Here is a 15,158-nt window from a genome sequence, read left to right on the forward strand (position 1 = left end):
CTTGCAGTTTTGTTGGGAATGCAAGCTGGTGCAGCCACCCTTGAAAAAAATGTGGACGTTCCTCAAGAAGTTAAAAATAGTGCTGCTCTATGACCTAGCAATTGCACTACTGGGTATTTGCCCCAAAGATACAGATGTAGTGAAACAATGGGACACCTGCATGCCAATATTCATAGCGGCAAAATCATAGCCAAACTGTGAAAGGAGCCACAATGTCCTTTGTCAGATGAATGGATAAAAAAGATGTGAGATAGATAGATAGATAGATAGATAGATAGATAGATAGATAGATGTGAATTTGTATATACACACAATAGTATATAGATAGTATATAGTATAGTATATAGATAATAGTAATAGTAATAGTATATAGATAATTTGTATACATATGCATATACATATATATAAATATATAAATACACAATGGAATATTACCCAGCCATTAGAAATGACGGATACCCACCATTTGCTTTGACAGGGATTAAACTGGAGGGTATTATGCTGAGTGAAGTAAGTCAATTGGAGAAGGACAATCATCATATGGTTTCACTTGTATGGGGAATATAAAAAATAGTGAAAGGGATTAAAGGGGAAAGGAGAGAAAATGAATGGGAAAAATCAGAGAGGGTGACAAAACATGAGAGACTCCTAACTCTGGGAAATGAACAAGGGGTAGTGGAAGGGGAGGTGGGTGAGGGGATTTGGTGACAGGGTGACGGCAGTGGTGAGGGCACTTGATGAGATGAGCACTGGGTGTTATACTATATGTTGGCAAATCGAACTCCAATAAAAAAGTACAAAAAATAATAAATAAAAAAAATGTAAAAAAAATAAAATTCAACAATAAGAAAACAAATCAATTTTAAATTATAGGCCAAAGGTCATAACAGACACCTCCCTGAAGAATGTACACAGATATCAACTAAGCATATGAAAAGTCTCTCCAAATCATATGCCATCAATGAGAGAGAGAGAGAGAGAGAGAGAAATACACACCTATTAGAATGGCCAAAAATTTTTAAAAATATTTTATTTATTTATTCATGAGTGACAGAGAGAGAGAGAGAGAGAGAGAGAGGCAGAGACACAGGAAGAGGGAGAAGCAGGCTCCATGCAGGGAGCCCTGACATGGCACTCAATCCCAGGTCTCCAGGATCAGGTCCTGGGCTGAAGGCAGTGTAAACCGCTGAGCCACCCGGGCTGCCCAAATGGCCAAAATTTTTAATACCGACACCAAATCCTGAGGATATGGAACAAAAGAAGTTCTCATTCATTGCTGGTGTGAACACAATATTGTACAACCACTTTGGAAAACAGTTTGGCATTTTATTACAATACTAAATCATGCATTCCAACAATCATACTTCTTGGGACCCACTCAGAGTAGTTTGCAAATTATATACACACAAAACCTGCATGATGCAGATGTTTATAGCAGCCTTACTCATAATTGCCCAAACTTAGAAGCAACAAAGATGTCCTTCAGTAGGCGAAATTATAAATAAGCCTTTGTATATCTGAACAATGAAATATGCTTAAGCATTGAAAAAAATGAGATATCAAGACATGAAAATACACGGAAAAAACTTAAATGCACATTATTCAGTGAAAAGATAATCTAAGAAAGCTACAAAGCCACATACTGCATAATTCCGATTATGCATGATTCTAGAAAAGGCAAAACCATGGTGACAGTATTTGTACTGTCAGTGGTCACTGCTTGATTGGGCTTGAGGTGGTGAGAGAATGAACAGGTAAAGCCCAGAGGATTTTTGATGCAGAGAAAATACACTGCATACTATAATGATGGATTCATATCATTATACATTTGTCCAAACCCATAGAATGTACAACACTGAGAGTGAGCCCTAATGAAAAGTAGGGACTTAGGTTGATTACTGTGTGTCAATTTAGGTTTAGTAATTATTATAAATGTCCCACTCCTGGGGAATATTGATAATGTGGGAAGCTAGTCATGTGCTGGAACAGCAAGTATATGAGAAATCCATGTTCCTTCCTCTCACTTTTCCTGTAAACCTAAACTTCTCCTAAAAAAACAAAAAAAATAATTATTAAAATGCTGCATTCTATGTTACATATATTTTTACTATAATAAAATAATTACAAAAGGGAATGCCTTGAACAACCTTGCACTTATAAATACAATTAAGAAGAAACTGACCAATTCTTCAAAAACAAACTACTAGCACTTTATTTTTCTAAAAGATTTTATTTATTTATTCATGAGAGACACGGAGAAAGACAGAGAGAGGTAGAGACACAGGCAGAGGGAGAAGCAGGCTCCATGCAGTGAGCCCGATGCAGGACTCATCTGGGACTCAATCCCGGGTCTCCAGGATCAAGACCCAGGCCGAAGGCTGTGCTAAACCGCTGAGCCACCCAGGCTACCCCTACTAACACTTTAATAGAGATGAAATACATATGAGTAGTTCTACATCCATTAAAGAAATGCTCTTCATTATGTAAAAGCTTCCAAAAGGGAAATATTCAGGCCCAAATGTCTTTACTGGAGAATTCTACCAAACATTAAATAATTAACACCAATCTTATGAATTTATACAATCTCATCCAGAATTAGAACAGGGGAGAATATTTCCCAACTCATTTTATGAGGCCAATATTACCCTGGTACCAAAATCAAATTTAGAAGAAAAAAAAAATCTAAAAACCAGTATTTCTCATCAACCTATATGCAAAATTCCTCACAAAACATATTAGCAAACCTAATCCAACAATGCATAAAAAGAATTATATACCATTACCAAGTCAATCTTATTCCAAGGATGAAAGGCTCGTTCAACATTTGAAAGTCAATGAACATAAACCACTATATGAACAGGTTAAAGAAGAAAAATCATATGATCACATCAATTAATGTGGAAAAAGGATTGAAAAAAAATCCAACATCCATTCCTGATAATAAACTCTCAAAAAAAAAATAAAAAATAAACTCTCAGCAAAGTATGAATAGAAGGGAACTTCATGAATCCAGACAAAGGGCATATATGAAAAACTTAAAGGTAACATCATTGTTAACTATATGGTGAAAAATTAAATGCTTTCACCCAGGACTCAGAAAAGACACATCCACTCTCACCACTCTTATTTAACATAGTTCTGGGAGTTCTAGCCACTGCAGCAAGTTAAGGAAGGAAAATAAAACATACGGATTGGAAAGGAAGAAATATAGCTGTCCCAATTTGCAGATGACATGATTGACTATTTAGAAAATTCCCAAGGAATTTACAAAAAATAAAAACAGTCCTGGAACTAGTGAGTTCAACACTGTGGCAGGATATGAGATCAACATGCAAGAAACAATCACATTGTACGTAGTAACAATGAACACATGGAAACCAAAATCAAAACCTGATAACTTTTACAATTGCTCTGAAGAAATTGAAATACTCGGTACACACTTAAAATATGTACATGATCTATATGCTGAAAACTACAAAATGCCAAGAAAAGAAATTAAGAGAACTTAAATAAATGTAAAAACACACTATGTGAATGGATTAGAAGACAATACAGTAAGGCAGTCAATTCTCCTCAAATTGATATATAGATTTAACACAGTTCCTACCAAAACTTCAGCAAAGGTTTTTTTTTTTTAATAGACATAGACAAGTTTATTCTAAAATGTATATTAAAAGGTACAGGCCCTAGCATAGCTGAAACCATCTTGCCATGGAAAAGTAAAATGGGAGTAATCACCCTTCCCAATAATAAAGCCTACAATATAACTACTGTGATCAAGACCTGTACAGAAATGTCCATAGAAGCTTTATTCTTAATAGTCAAATACTAGATACAACCTAAATGTCCTTCACAGAGTCTGTGGTTAAACAAACATGCATACTACATAATCATACTCAGTAACAAATACAAACTTGATACATGCAGCAACTTCGATGAATCTCAAGGGCATGCTAGATGAAAAACAGTGAGTTCCAAAGTGTATGGTTTCATTTATATAAGTTTGAACGACAAAGTTATAGAAATGGAGAACAGCAGATCAGAGGGTGCCAGGGGTTAGGGACCAACGTGGTTAGAGTGGGAAGGAAGTTCATATGGCTATAAAAAGGCAACATGAGGGAACTTTCCAGAATGCTCGGTGAGACGCGGAGGAGTGGCAGCTGCCCGAGCTGCGCTCAGCAACGTGCTCCTTCCCGCTTCGTCACACCAGCCTCGGCCTTCTCACCAGCTATAGAAAATGGTGAAAGAAACCACTTACTATGATGTTTTGGGGGTCAAACCCAATGCCACCCAGGAGGAATGGAAAAAGACTTACAGGAAACTGGCCTTGAAGTACCACCCTGATAAGAATCCAAATGAAGGAGAGAAGTTTAAACAAATTTCTCAAGCTTATGAAGTACTCTCTAATGCAAAGAAAAGGAAATTATATGACGAAGGAGGAGAACAGGCAATTAAAGAAGGTGGAGCTGGTGGTGGTTTTGGCTCCCTCATGGACATCCTTGATATGTTTTTTGGAGGAGGAGGCAGGATGCAGAGAAAACGGAGAGGTAAAAATGTTGTACATCAGCTCTCAGTAACCTTAGAAGATTTATGTAATGGTGCAACAAGAAAACTATCTCTGCAAAAGAATGTGATTTGCGATAAATGTGAAGGCCGAGGTAGTAAGAAAGGAGCAGTCAAATGTTGTTCCAATTGCAGAGGTACTGGAATGCATCAGATAGGACCTGGAATGGTTCAGCAAATTCAGTCTGTGTGCATGGAGTGCCAGGGCCATGGGGAACAGATCAGTCCTAAAGATAGATGTAAAAACTGCAATGGAAGGAAGATAGTTTGAGAGAAGAAGATTCTAGAAGTGCATATTGACAAAGGCATGAAAGATGTCCAGAAGATAACATTCCATGGTGAGGGAGACCAAGAACCAGGACTGGAACCAGGAGATATTATCATTGTTTTAGATCAGAAGGACCATGCTGTTTTTACTCGACGAGAAGATCTTTTCATGTGTATGGATATACAGCTGGTTGAAGCCCTGTGTAGCTTTCAAAAGCAAATATCTACTCTTGACAACCCAATCATCGTCATCACCTTTCATCCAGGTCATATTGTCAGGCATGGGGATATCAAGCAAGGGTGCTAAACGAAGGCATGCCAATTTGTCATAGACCATATGAGAAGGGTCGCCTAATCATCGAATTTAAGGTAAACTTCCCTGAGAATGGCTTTCTCTCTCCTGATAAACTTTCTTTGCTAGAAAAACTCCTACATGAGAGGAAGGAAGTAGAAGAAACTGATGAAATGGACCAGGTAGAACTGGTGGACTTTGATCCCAATCAGAAAAGACAGTGCCATTACAATGGGGAAGCATATGAGGATGATGAACATCATCCTAGGGATGGTGTTCAGTGTCAGACCTCTTAATGGGGCCAGTGAATAACACTGCTGCTGGCATTTTATATGCAGTAGTGAATGAATGAAGGACTATAATCGTAGCTCACTACTTGCTATTGTTTTTGTTTTAATATTCAACTATAGTAGTGTTTTAAAAGTTAAATGAAGAATAAGCTCAAATATAAGAGCTCAAAATAGGCAACATGAAAAAAATAGGCAACATAAGTTATCCTTAGTGTGACAGAACTATTCTGTATATTATCTGTGGTTGTATACACAAGAATTGACATATGTGATAAAATTGTATAACAGTAAATATACACATATACACAAATGACTACAAGTCTGAATAACACTGTATCAATGTCAATATCCTACTTGTGATATTGTACTATATAGTCTTCACAGAAACAGTAAAGTGTACAGGAGATCTTTGTATAATTTTTACAACTGCATATGAATGTACAATTATTTCAATAAAATTACTACCACAAAAAATTCTACTAATATTTTTCCCTTTTTCATCTTTAGCATCATAATAGCTTATTTACTGGCTGCTAATAATGTTTGGACAAGGCCTCAGATAATGAATAGCTATGGGCCACTGGTTCAAACTAAGCTGAAGTAGATATGATTTTTTTAAATAATAAATTTATTTTTTATTGGTGTTCAATTTGCCAACATACAGAATAACACCCAGTGCTCATCCCGTCAAGTGTCCCCCTCAGTGCCCGTCACCCATTCACCCCCACCCCCTGCCCTCCTCCCCTTCCACCACCCCTAGTTCGTTTTTTGATGCTTCTGATCTTCAGAGATGTTGATCACACTGGGATACTATTACACTTTCCTAAGAAGTCATCTGACATCCTGTGAATTCCTTGGTACTGTCAATGTGTAATCAGGCTGCATGACCACTTCATAAGTGTGGTATACAAGGCTAAGGAAGGGACTGGGTAAATACCAGCTTGAAAGAAATAATTGGAAGAGTTGGACTATTTTCCCTGAGATAAGGAGACATAAAGGATAGGACCCCTGAGTTCAGATCCCTAAAGGAATTTTTGGGGGCAAAAGAAGTAGCCATGTTCTCTGAGGTTCTAAGTGTGAGCAAACATAGGATCAGCAGTAAACTTCAGGGGTGCTTTATAGGTGCAGATATAGGTTTAGCAGAAAGAAAGACTAGCTGAGCTGCCCAGTAATATTTACTGCTTTTACATGTGGAGAGTGCCCTATTTTTGGAAGGATTTAAGCAGAAGTAATTGAACATCTTTCAGAAATGAGGAAATTTCTTTTCAATGTACAAATTCTAACACCAAAGTAATCATGTGAAGCTAGGTTGCTAGTGCTTTATCTCAATACATCTCTGATTCCTTCATTGACTTGCTGTTTTTTTCCTAATTGAAACCCTCTCTTCCTTGGTGATTGATTGGAAGAGAAATAGAAGTACTCTGATGTCTTGGGATCAGTATTCTATGTAGACTAGAATATCTTTACAGAAAAGTTCAAGCTACTATTGTTTGTGGGAGCATGTAGGGACACAGAACCCCTCATTAACTTCCTGAACTAATTTGAGAGACTGATGTGGATGCAGGATAACCATGGCCAGCTTTTAGTTCTGGCATTTCTGCATTATATGAAATATAGTTGTTTCCATATCTGATTTTCCTAATAAATTGTGAGCTCCTTCAGGGACACCATGTCTGTCTTTTCTGTGTGTTCTTTCTTCATCTAGAACCTTACACATAGTGGCTACTTGATAGTTCCTCCATAAAGAGTTTCTTAGACATGATCAGATTGTTTGTGGTATAGTGTGTATACCAAATACTAGGCTGGCATTTTTTTCACAGAGGGAAGAGGGAGCTGGCTCCCAGATTTTTTTTTTTTTGCACAACACCTAAAACAAATACTGTGACAATTTCTAAAAGTATCTTCCACGACTTCCTTCATTTAAAGACAGCCAGGGAGATAAAATGATATTCTTAAGAACTGAGCTTTTGGGGCAGCCCGAGTGGCTCAGTGGTTTAGTGATGCCTTTGGTCCAGGGCATGATACTGAAGACCCAGGATCAAGTCCCACGACGGGCTCCCTGCATGGAGCCTGCTTCTCCCTCTGCCTGTGTCTCTGCCTCTCTCTCTCTCTGTTTCTCATGAGTAAATAAATAAAAATCTTAAAAAAAGAACTGAGCTTTATTTTAATAAATTAATTTTTTATTGGTGTTCAATTTACCAACATACAGAATAACACCCAGTGCTCATCCCGTCAAGTGTCCCCCTCAGTGCCTGTCATGCACTCAACACCCCCCCCCCCGCCCTCCTCCCCTTCCACCACCCCTAGTTCATTTCCCAGAGTTAGGAGTCTTTATGTTCTGTCTCCCTTTCTGATATTTCCCACACATTTCTTCTCCCTTCCCTTCTATTCCCTTTCACTATTATTTATGTTCCCCAAATGAATGAGAACATATAATGTTTGTCCTTCTCCGATTGACTTACTTCACTCAGCATAATACCCTCCAGTTCCATCCACGTTGAAGCAAATGGTGGGTATTTGTCGTTTCTAATGGCTGAGTAATATTCCATTGTGTACATAAACCACATCTTATTTATCCATTCATCTTTCGATGGACACCGAGGCTCCTTCCACAGTGTGGCTATTGTGGACATTGCTGCTAGAAACATCGGGGTGCAGGTGTCCGGGCGTTTCATTGCATCTGAATCTCTGGAGTAAATCCCCAACAGTGCAATTGCTGGGTCGTAGGGCAGGTCCATTTTTAACTCTTTGAGGAACCTCCACACAGTTTTCCAGAGTGGCTGCACCAGTTCACATTCCCACCAACAGTGTAAGAGGGTTCCCTTTTCTCCGCATCCTCTCCAACATTTGTTGTTTCCTGCCTTCTTAATTTCTCCCATTCTCACTGGGGTGAGGTGATATCTCATTGTGGTTTTGATTTGTATTTCCCTGATGGCAAGTGATGTGGAGCATTTTCTCATGTGCATGTTGGCCATGTCTATGTCTTCCTCTGTGAGATTTCTCTTCATGTCTTTTGCCCATTTCATGATTGGATTGTTTGTTTCTTTGGTGTTGAGTTTAAGAAGTTCTTTATAGATCTCGGAAACTAGCCCTTTATCTGATACGTCATTTGCAAATATCTTCTCCCATTCTGTAGGTTGTCTTTTAGTTTTGTTGACTGTATCCTTTGCTGTGCAAAAGCTTCTTATCTTGATGAAGTCCCAATAGTTCATTTCTGCTTTTGTTTCTTTTGCCTTCGTGGATGTATCTAGCAAGAAGTTACTGTGGCCAAGTTCAAAAAGGGTGTTGCGTGTGTTCTCCTCTAGGATTTTGATGGACTCTTGTCTCACATTTAGATCTTTCATCCATTTTGAGTTTATCTTTGTGTATGGTGAAAGAGAGTGGTCTAGTTTCATTCTTCTGCATGTGGAGATGTCCAATTTTCCCAGCACCATTTATTAAAGAGACTGTCTTTCTTCCAATGGATAGTCTTTCCTCCTTTATCGAATATTAGTTGACCATAAAGTTCAGGGTCCACTTCTGGGTTCTCTATTCTGTTCCATTGATCTATGTGTCTCTTTTTGTGCCAGTACCACACTGTCTTGATGACCACAGCTTTGTAGTACAACCTGAAATCTGGCATTGTGATGCCCCCAGCTATGGTTTTCTTTTTTAAAATTCCCCTGGCTATTCGGGATCTTTTCTGATTCCACACAAATCTTAAAATAATTTGTTCTAACTCTCTGAAGAAAGTCCATGGTATTTTGATAGGGATTGCATTAAACGTGTAAATTGACCTGGGTAACATTGACATTTTCAAAATATTAATTCTGCCAATCCATGAGAATGGAATATTTTTCCATCTCTTTGTGTCTTCCTCAATTTCTTTCAGAAGTGTTCTATAGTTTTTAGGGTATAGATCCTTTACCTCATTGGTTAGGTTTATTCCGAGGTATCTTATGCTTTTGGGTGCAATTGTAAATGGGATTGACTCCTTAATTTCTCTTTCTTCAGTCTCATTGTTAGTGTATAGAACTGACACTGACTTCTGGGCATTGATTTTGTATCCTGCCACGCTACCAAATTGCTGTATGAGTTCTAGCAATCTTGGGGTGGAGGCTTTTGGGTTTTCTATGTAGAGTATCATGTCATTGGCGAAGAGGGAGAGTTTGACTTCTTCTTTGCCAATTTGAATGCCTTTAATGTCTTTTTGTTGTCTGATTACTGAGGCTAGGACTTCCAGGACTATGTTGAATAGCAGTGGTGAGAGTGGACATCCCTGTCTTGTTCCTGATTTTAGGGGAAAGGCTCCCAGTGCTTCCCCATTGAGAATGATATTTGCTGTGGGCTTTTCGTAGAAGGCTTTTAAGATGTCGAGGAAGTTCCCTCTATCCCTACACTCTGAAGAGTTTTGATCAGGAATGGATGCTGTCTTTTGTCAAATGCTTTCTCTGCATCTAATGAGAGGATCATATGGTTCTTGGTTTTTCTCTTGCTGATATGATGAATCACATTGATTGTTTTATGAGTGTTGAACCAGCCTTGTGTCCCGGGGATAAATCCTACTTGGTCATGGTGAATAATTTTCTTAATGTGCTGTTGGATCCTATTGGCTAGTATCTTGTTGAGAATTTTTGCATCCATGTTCATCAGGGATATTGGTCTGTAATTCTCCTTTTTGGTGGGGTCTTTGTCTGGTTTTGGAACTAACTTGATGCTGGCCTCATAGAACGAATTTGGAAGTACTCTACCTCTTTCTATCTTTCCAAAGAGCTTTAGTAGAATAGGTATGATTTCTTGTTTAAACGTTTGGTAGAATTCCCCTGGGAAGCCATCTGGCCCTGGACTCTTGTGTCTTGGGAGGTTTTTGATGACTGCTTCAATTTCCTCCCTGGTTATTGGCCTGTTCAGGTTTTCTATTTCTTCCTGTTCCAGTGTTGGTAGTTTGTGGCTTTCCAGGAATGCGTCCATTTCTTCTAGATTGCCTAATTTATTGGCGTATAGCTGTTCATAATATGTTTTTAAAATCGTTTGTATTTCCTTGGTGTTGGTAGTGATCTCTCCTTTCTCATTCATGATTTTATTCATTTGAGTCTTCTCTCTCTTCTTTTTAATAATTGTGGCTAATGGTTTATCTATCTTATTAATTCTTTCAAAAAACCAACTCCTGGTTCTGTTGATCTGTTCCACAGTTCTTCTGGTCTCGATTTCATTAAGTTCTGCTCAAATTTTAATTAACTCTCTTCTTCTGCTGGGCGTAGGGTCCATCTGCTGTTTTTTCTCTAGCTCCTTTAGGTGTAAGGTTAGCTTTTGTATTTGAGTTCTTTCCAGTTTTTGAATGGATGCTTGTATTGCGATGTATTTCCCCCTCAGGACTGCTTTTGCCGCATCCCAAAGATTTTGAACGGTTGTATCTTCATTCTCATTAGTTTCCATGAACATTTTTAATTCTTCCTTAATTTCCTGGTTGACCGGGGGGGAGGAGCAAGATGGCGGAAGAGTAGGGTCCCCAAATCACCTGTCTCCACCAAACTACCTAGAAAACCTTCAAATTATCCTGAAAATCTATGAATTCGGCCTGAGATTTAAAGAGAGACCAGCTGGAATGCTACAGTGAGAAGAGTTCGCGCATCTATCAAGGTAGGAAGACGGGGAAAAAGAAATAAAGGAACAAAGGCCTCCAAGGGGGAGGGGCCCCGCGAGGAGCCGGGCTGAGGCCGGGGCGAGTGTCCCCAGGACAGGAGAGCCCCGTCCCGGAGGAGCAGGAGCTGCACCGACCTTCCCGGGCGGAAAGGGGCTCGCGGGGAGCTGGAGCAGGACCCAGGAGGGAGGGGATGCCCTCGGGCTCCCGGGGACAGTAACAGCAACTGCGCACCCAGGAGAGTGCGCCGAGCTCCCTAAGGGCTGCAGCGCGCATGGCGGGACCCGGCGGGACCCGGAGCAGCTGAAGGGGCTCGGGCGGCGGCTCCGCGGAGGGGGCTGCGCGGCCCCGGGAGCAGCTCGGAGGGGCTCGGGCAGAGGAAGAGGCTCCGTGCGGAGGGGGCTGCGCGGTTCCAGGAGCAGCTCGGAGGGACTTGGGCGGCGGCTCCGCGGAGGGGGCTGCGCGGCCCGGGAGCGCGAATCCAACAGCGCAGGCCCCGGAGCACAGGGCGCCGGGACACAGCCCAGGATCCCGCCTCCCCCGGGACAGGCAGAGGCCGGGAGGGCCCAGGACAGCAAGGACGCTCCTGCCCCAGCTGAGCAGATCAGCGGCCCCGCCCCGGAGCCTCCAGGCCCTGCAGACGGAGTTCCTGCCGGAGCTGAATCCAGGTTTCCAGAGCTGCCCCGCCACTGGGGCTGTTCCTCCTGCGGCCTCACGGGGTAAACAACCCCCACTGAGCCCTGCACCAGGCAGGGGCACAGCAGCTCCCCCAACTGCTAACACCTGAAAATCAGCACAACAGGCCCCTCCCCCAGAACACCAGGTAGACGGACAACTTCCAGGAGAAGCCAAGGGTCTTAAAGTACACAGAATCAGAAGATACTCCCCGGTGGTTCTTTTTTTTGTTTGTTTTTGTTTTTGTTTTTGTTTTTGTTTTGTTTTGCTTTTTGATTTGTTTCCTTCCCCCACCCCCTTTTTTTCTCCTTTCTTTTTCTTTCTCTTTTTCTTCTTTTTTTTTTCCTTTTCTTCCCTTTTTTTTCTCTTTCTCTTTTCTTTCCTTCTTTCTCTCCTCTCTTTTTCTCTTTTTCCCAATACAACTTGCTTTTGGCCACTCTGCACTGAGCAAAATGACTAGAAGGAAAACCTCACCTCAAAAGAAAGAATCAGAAACAGTCCTCTCTCCCACAGAGTTACAAAATCTGGATTACAATTCAATGTCAGAAAGCCAATTCAGAAACACTATTATACAGCTACTGGTGGCTCTAGAAAAAAGTATAAAGGACTCAAGAGACTTCATGACTGCAGAATTTAGAGCTAATCAGGCAGAAATTAAAAATCAATTGAATGAGATGCAATCCAAACTAGAAGTCCTAACGACGAGGGTTAACGAGGTGGAAGAACGAGTGAGTGACCTAGAAGACAAGTTGATAGCAAAGAGGGAAACTGAGGAAAAAAGAGACAAACAATTAAAAGACCATGAAGATAGATTAAGGGAAATAAACGACAGCCTGAGGAAGAAAAACCTACGTTTAATTGGGGTTCCCGAGGGCACCGAAAAGGACAGAGGATCAGAAAGTGTACTTGAACAAATCATAGCTGAAAACTTTCCTAATCTGGGAAGGGAAACAGGCATTCAGATCCAGGAAATAGAGAGATCCCCCCCTAAAATCAATAAAAACCGTTCAACACCTCGACATTTAATTGTGAAGCTTGCAAATTCCAAAGATAAGGAGAAGATCCTTAAAGCAGCAAGAGACAAGAAATCCCTGACTTTTATGGGGAGGAGTATTAGGGTAACAGCAGACCTCTCCACAGAGACCTGGCAGGCCAGAAAGGGCTGGCAGGATATATTCAGGGTCCTAAATGAGAAGAACATGCAACCAAGAATACTTTATCCAGCAAGGCTCTCATTCAAAATGGAAGGAGAGATAAAGAGCTTCCAAGACAGGCAGCAACTAAAAGAATATGTGACCTCCAAACCAGCTCTGCAAGAAATTTTAAGGGGGCCTCTTAAAATTCCCCTTTAAGAAGAAGTTCAGTGGAACAGTCCACAAAAACAAAGACTGAATAGATATCATGATGACACTAAACTCCTATCTCTCAATAGTAACTCTGAATGTGAACGGGCTTAATGACCCCATCAAAAGGCGCAGGGTTTCAGACTGGATAAAAAAGCAGGACCCATCTATTTGCTGTCTACAAGAGACTCATTTTAGACAGAAGGACACCTACAGCCTGAAAATAAAAGGTTGGAGAACCATTTACCATTCGAATGGTCCTCAAAAGAAAGCAGGGGTAGCCATCCTTATATCAGATAAACTAAAATTTACCCCAAAGACTGTAGTGAGAGATGAAGAGGGACACTATATCATACTTAAAGGATCTATTCAACAAGAGGACTTAACAATCCTCAATATATATGCTCCGAATGTGGGAGCTGCCAAATATATAAATCAATTATTAACCAAAGTGAAGAAATACTTAGATAATAATACACTTATACTTGGTGACTTCAATCTAGCTCTTTCTATACTCGATAGGTCTTCTAAGCAAAACATCTCCAAAGAAACGAGAGCTTTAAATGATACACTGGACCAGATGGATTTCACAGATATCTACAGAACTTTACATCCAAACTCAACTGAATACACATTCTTCTCAAGCGCACATGGAACTTTCTCCAGAATAGACCACATATTGGGTCACAAATCGGGTCTGAACCGATACCAAAAGATTCGGATTGTCCCCTGCATATTCTCAGACCATAATGCCTTGAAATTAGAACTAAATCACAACAAGAAGTTTGGAAGGACCTCAAACACATGGAGGTTAAGGACCATCCTGCTAAAAGATAAAAGGGTCAACCAGGAAATTAAGGAAGAATTAAAAAGATTCATGGAAACTAATGAGAATGAAGATACAACCGTTCAAAATCTTTGGGATGCAGCAAAAGCAGTCCTAAGGGGGAAATACATCGCAATACAAGCATCCATTCAAAAACTGGAAAGAACTCAAATACAAAAGCTAACCTTACACATAAAGGAGCTAGAGAAAAAACAGCAAATAGATCCTACACCCAAGAGAAGAAGGGAGTTAATAAAGATTCGAGCAGAACTCAACGAAATCGAGACCAGAAGAACTGTGGAACAGATCAACAGAACCAGGAGTTGGTTCTTTGAAAGAATTAATAAGATAGATCAACCATTAGCCAGCCTTATTAAAAAGAAGAGAGAGAAGACTCAAATTAATAAAATCATGAATGAGAAAGGAGAGATCACTACCAACACCAAGGAAATACAAACGATTTTAAAAACATATTATGAACAGCTATACGCCAATAAATTAGGCAATCTAGAAGAAATGGACGCATTCCTGGAAAGCCACAAACTACCAAAACTGGAACAGGAAGAAATAGAAAACCTGAACAGGCCAATAACCAGGGAGGAAATTGAAGCAGTCATCAAAAACCTCCCAAGACACAAGAGTCCAGGGCCAGATGGCTTCCCAGGAGAATTTTATCAAACGTTTAAAGAAGAAATCATACCTATTCTCCTAAAGCTGTTTGGAAAGATAGAAAGAGATGGAGTACTTCCAAATTCGTTCTATGAAGCCAGCATCACCTTAATTCCAAAGCCAGACAAAGACCCCGCCAAAAAGGAGAATTACAGACCAATATCCCTGATGAACATGGATGCAAAAATTCTCAACAAGATACTGGCCAATAGGATCCAACAGTACATTAAGAAAATTATTCACCATGACCAAGTAGGATTTATCCCTGGGACACAAGGCTGGTTCAACACCCGTAAAACAATCAATGTGATTCATCATATCAACAAGAGAAAAACCAAGAACCATATGATCCTCTCATTGGATGCAGAGAAAGCATTTGACAAAATACAGCATCCATTCCTGATCAAAACTCTTCAGAGTGTAGGGATAGAGGGAACATTCCTCGACATCTTAAAAGCCATCTATGAAAAGCCCACAGCAAATATCATTCTCAATGGGGAAGCACTGGGAGCCTTTCCCCTAAGATCAGGAACAAGACAGGGATGTCCACTCTCACCACTGCTATTCAACATAGTACTGGAAGTCCTAGCCTCAGCAATCAGACAACAAAAAG

At 40.4% G+C, this 15,158-nt stretch overlaps 1 pseudogene; it reads left to right on the forward strand.

Annotated features, from left to right (window-relative positions):
* The first annotated feature begins 4,172 nt into the window (after positions 1-4,172).
* On the forward strand, positions 4,173-5,555 carry LOC140627688 (dnaJ homolog subfamily A member 1 pseudogene; annotated as a pseudogene).
* The last annotated feature ends 9,603 nt before the right edge of the window (positions 5,556-15,158 follow it).

Source organism: Canis lupus, chromosome X (assembly GCF_048164855.1).
Source record: "Canis lupus baileyi chromosome X, mCanLup2.hap1, whole genome shotgun sequence".
Taxonomy (NCBI): Eukaryota; Metazoa; Chordata; class Mammalia; order Carnivora; family Canidae; genus Canis; species Canis lupus.